The following is a 4,703-nucleotide window of genomic DNA, read 5'->3' on the forward strand; positions in this document are numbered from 1 at the left end:
GGATGGGTCGGTTGATAAGTATAAGGCTCGCTTGGTAGCAAAAGGTTTTTCCCAAGTTCCAGGGGTTGATTACTCTGAGAATTTTGCTCCAGTTGCTAAGATGAATTCCATCCGACTTGTTCTTGCTATAGCTACAACCCATCGTTGGGAAGTTCATCAGATGGATGTGAAGAGTGCATTTCTTGATGGTGACCTTCAGAAGGAAATCTACATGGAGCAACCACAGGGGTTTGTTCAGGATCCTTCACTTGTGTGTCGACTTTGAAAGTCTCTCTATGGCCTCAAACAGGCTCCTCGAGCTTGGTATGCCAAGATGGACTCATTCCTTCTGACAGTTGGTTTCACTCGGTGCCATTCTGATCCGAACGTATACATTCTGCAACAGGATGAAACTCTCACATTTCTGGTTCTCTATGTTGATGACTTGTTACTCACAGGGAGTCACTCATCCACCATCAAAGCAGTGAAAATTGCTCTACATGATAGATTTTTGATGTCAGACTTGGGTCTTCTGCATTACTTCTTGGGAATTGAGATCACTCAATCATCTTCAGGAATCTTCCTTGGACAACCCAAGTATGCACTTGATATGCTCTCCAGATTTCACATGGTTGATTGTAAGCCTGCACCTACTCCATTTTTGTCAGGGGTCAAACTTGAGGCTAAGTGCTCTTCACCCTTGGTTGATGGCACTTTATATCGACAACTTGTTGGAAGCCTCATTTATTTGACTCATACAAGACCTGACATTTCTTATGTTGTGGGCATGGTCTCTAGATTCATGCAGGAGCCACATGAGTTGCATTGGAAAGAAGCTAAGCGGATCCTCCACTACATTCAGGGTACTCACAATTATGGAATTCAGTATGTAGCAGGTGTGGATATTGACTTGGTAGGATATACAGATTTAGATTGGGCAAGTGATTCTCAGGATCGCAAGTCTACTTCTGGGTATTGCTTCTCACTTGGTTTTGGTCCAATTTGTTGGTCGAGCAAGAAGCAGTCTACAATTTCTCTTTCATCGACAGAGGCCGAGTATTGAGGGGCAGTCAATGCCACCACTAAGGCTATTTGGCTTCAAAATATTCTTACTGAGTTTGGTATTCCAGTTAGAAAGCCTACCATCATCTTTTGTGATAATCAGAGTGCTATACAGATCTCAAGAAATCCAGTTCATCATCAGAGGATGAAACACATTGAGATACATATGCACTATATTCGGGAGCTCATTCAGGAAGGCATCATTGATCTTAAGTATTGTTCTACATCGGAGCAAACTGCGGACATCTTCACCAAACCTTTCACCGAAAGCAAGTTCCTTCATTTGTGATCTTTGCTTGGGATGCAAAAGGTGTCTACTTCAGGAGGGGCTTCTTAGTCCTTCATTCTTTCTCTCTCTATTTAGGGGGGTCTATTCCTCTTATGGGGGGGCTTCTTCTTTTGGGGGGGATATTTATGTACATGGGTACCTAACATGGCCTCATTTGCCGAGACCCATCTTTTCACCCACCTAAGCTATGCTTAAGGGGGGGTGTTAGTGTAGGTTTTTTTATTTTCCTTATGTTAGGGGGTATTTATTTTTCCTACACATATTATTAAGCTTGCTTAGGTTATTAGGTGTGGTTAATATGAGGACACGTGGCGGAATACATTAGCTACATGTGTAACTCTCCACCTCACATGGGTAGTTGAGTTACACACCCTCTTTTGGCTTGTTGTGCCACCTCTCATAACCACTATTTTGTCATTTCTTAAGTGGGTTATGGGGTAGTTGGGTTTCTCACCCTCTTTTGGCCTTATGTGCCACCTCTTATAACTCCTTTTTTGTTTTCATGTAAGGAGGTTATGCCACATGTTTTGACATTTACCAAGTAGGTAAAAACCTCCCACCTTTTATGGGGTAGTAGGTAAAACCTCCCACTTTTTATGGAGGTGGGAGTTAATGCACCTCTTGGTTGTATATGCTATTATTTTTCTATATAATAAGCAATATACTCTCACCTTCACTAGTTAAGTGATAGCTCGGTGAGACTCTTCTCTAAATTCTCTTCTTTATCTCTATTTTTCTCTCATATCAGATTTATCTTCATTCAGCTATTTTGATCTTCAATCATCCGTTGCTTGGAGTTGCATGTGATCTATGACCGACATCAGATCCTGGCTCGATTCTTGCTTCTCATAGAATTTAACACATTTACGCTTTTAAATGCATTTTGTAGATGGCATGTATGGAGATTTAATGCGATGTACCTGGGGATTTCCATAACGTCACTTCACACGGGGCAAAATAGATTTAGGCCTCTCACACACCCCCTCGACTACATTACGATCACAAAATTAATGCAAGAATCGAAAACATGATCCTAAAGTCTGATCATTTATTGCATTTTGAGAAGGTAATTTTTGTTTATAAATGGAACCAACCTGCTCATATACACATAGCTCTCAGCGGAAATTTTTGAAATTTTTTTAATTTTTGAAATATCCCAGTGCTCTGCAATATGGAGAATGACTCTTGCGGAGGATGCAGGCAAATACACTGGGAGTATATGCCATGGAACGACCGGCTTTCAGTGCAAATTTCAGAACCTTCGGCGGCTTTTCATGGACACGTCAATGACAGGGACCTCGATCAATTTTTTCTTCTACACAATCCACAATTGAGAAGAGCTGTCAAAGACTTCATCGGTGAGGAGATGTTATCCCCTCAAGCCAAAAGGATTTTGTATCCCTACCAACTTGTCAGTTCCTTTCTATCAAATGATCTAGATCTCTTGCAATCTATCCCTCTGCTTGAATTAGTGTTCTTCAAGTTGGTAAGACAAGATGTGCTTTCTCTGGCCTCGTTCCATGAAGTCCCGACAAAATATAATCTATGGCAGGGGTCGACTCTCTTTGGGGGCCTCTTTCCACGCCACTTCATTCAATCTAGCCATGCTTATATGGTACTCTATGACTGAATAAAACATGCCCTCGAACAACAAAACTTCCGCCATGTGAAGAACGGTCTGCATCAATTCGACAGACAATTGGACGACCACATTGTGCACAGAGTCAAAATTAAAGTTGGGGCTCTAATGGAGATCCTGGAAATAGACAATGTTGACCCCTGTGTGCCAATTTCCCAATCTGTGGAAAGGGGTCGAGCTACAGATAGGGTTCTAGACCTCAACGTACCGATGCAAGATGAAGCCATGGGATGGACTACCCCATCTCTGCCCGCCTTAGATGCCCCTGTAATTCAAACCTAGGAAGACGCCGCCATGGTCGCATAAAATTATTCTGACTTTGTTTTTTGCTAATTAGAATATGCTCTTTTTGGATGGGTGGAAAATCTTACAGCAACCAGTATGACCCAAAAAAAAATTCACTACCCCTTACTTTTCGATGTTGGCTCTTGCATTTAATTCCACTGATATATTCAGACTGTTAGAGGAGTCATCCTCTTAGCTTATCGGCTAGTACCGGTATTGGAGACTTTTCTTTTTTATGAACCGGTCATGAAGTCAACAGACCGGTATCAAAGTATCGGTACAACATAACCAAAAACTGGTCGTGGTAGCTCTTTAGTGTTCCGACAACCAGATTCCTGCTTCTCAGTTTGCATAGCAACCGGTTGTGGGGGTCGGTTTGTATGGCTTCTTCCAGTCCCGTCCTGACCTTTTATTCCAATTTTAGCCCCTAAGTGGCTCATTCTACGAGCATACCTTATCTATCTCTTCGGATTTGGGGGGCTTCTTCTCATAACCCCTTTTCCTTTTTACATTGTATCTGAGCAAGGATACAAGGTTTTCTTCCTGATTCTTTCCCTATTGAGCTCTTGAAATAGTTTTCTTATCTATATATATATATATCAGTGGCTTGCCACTTTTGTTAAAATAAAGAAGAAGATTTCATTAAACATACATATAGATACCATTGCATTCATAAATATTAGTTAATATGCATTCATATAACCACCATTACATTCATTAGCATCATTGATACATACATAACTACCATTGCATTTAGGAATCATATAGAATCAAATAGATATGAATCATAAAACTCATAGCATCATATAACCATACGTGGAAAAAAACATAACTAGATCACTGCCAAAACCTGCATATCATATATATATAACTCAAAAATGATAATGTGTACGAATACAATAAACAGGCCCGAAGGCTCAGATAACATGATAAAAAATGTCTCAACCAACACTGCCTCTGTCAGCAAGTGGATCCTGCCCCAGGATGTCGAGGTGGTCCCATAACAGCACCACTGCTAGTCCATCAAGAAGTAGATCTACTCGATCTCCTCCCCATAAAGGCACTAAAACTAGGTTCTCTCTGATCCTCAGGGATAGCTCTCTCATAAGCCTGTCGATAGTATATAGCCTCCTGTGCAGCGGTGAAATACCTATCTGCCTGGTTGTGAGCATCTGTACCTGGTCTAAAAAGCTGATCAAATGTATCCATGGTAATCTGACCTCTTCGGACTACCTCATCTCTCTCCCTCTGGAGACGATCCCTCTCAGCCTCAAGCACACCGTAATTTGCGCAATAGGTCTCCTGCTCGACATCTCCTCGTCGATGAAGAATCATATCATGGAGCACTCTACCCCATCCAACTAGAACTTCATGACCTCGTCTGTCAAGTATCAACAACACCGCATAGTACAATAGTCATGTCATCATAATCCAACCGGGCCCAAGGGA

The sequence above is a fragment of the Cryptomeria japonica genome, chromosome 2 (assembly GCF_030272615.1).
Source record: "Cryptomeria japonica chromosome 2, Sugi_1.0, whole genome shotgun sequence".
NCBI classification, from domain to species: Eukaryota; Viridiplantae; Streptophyta; class Pinopsida; order Cupressales; family Cupressaceae; genus Cryptomeria; species Cryptomeria japonica.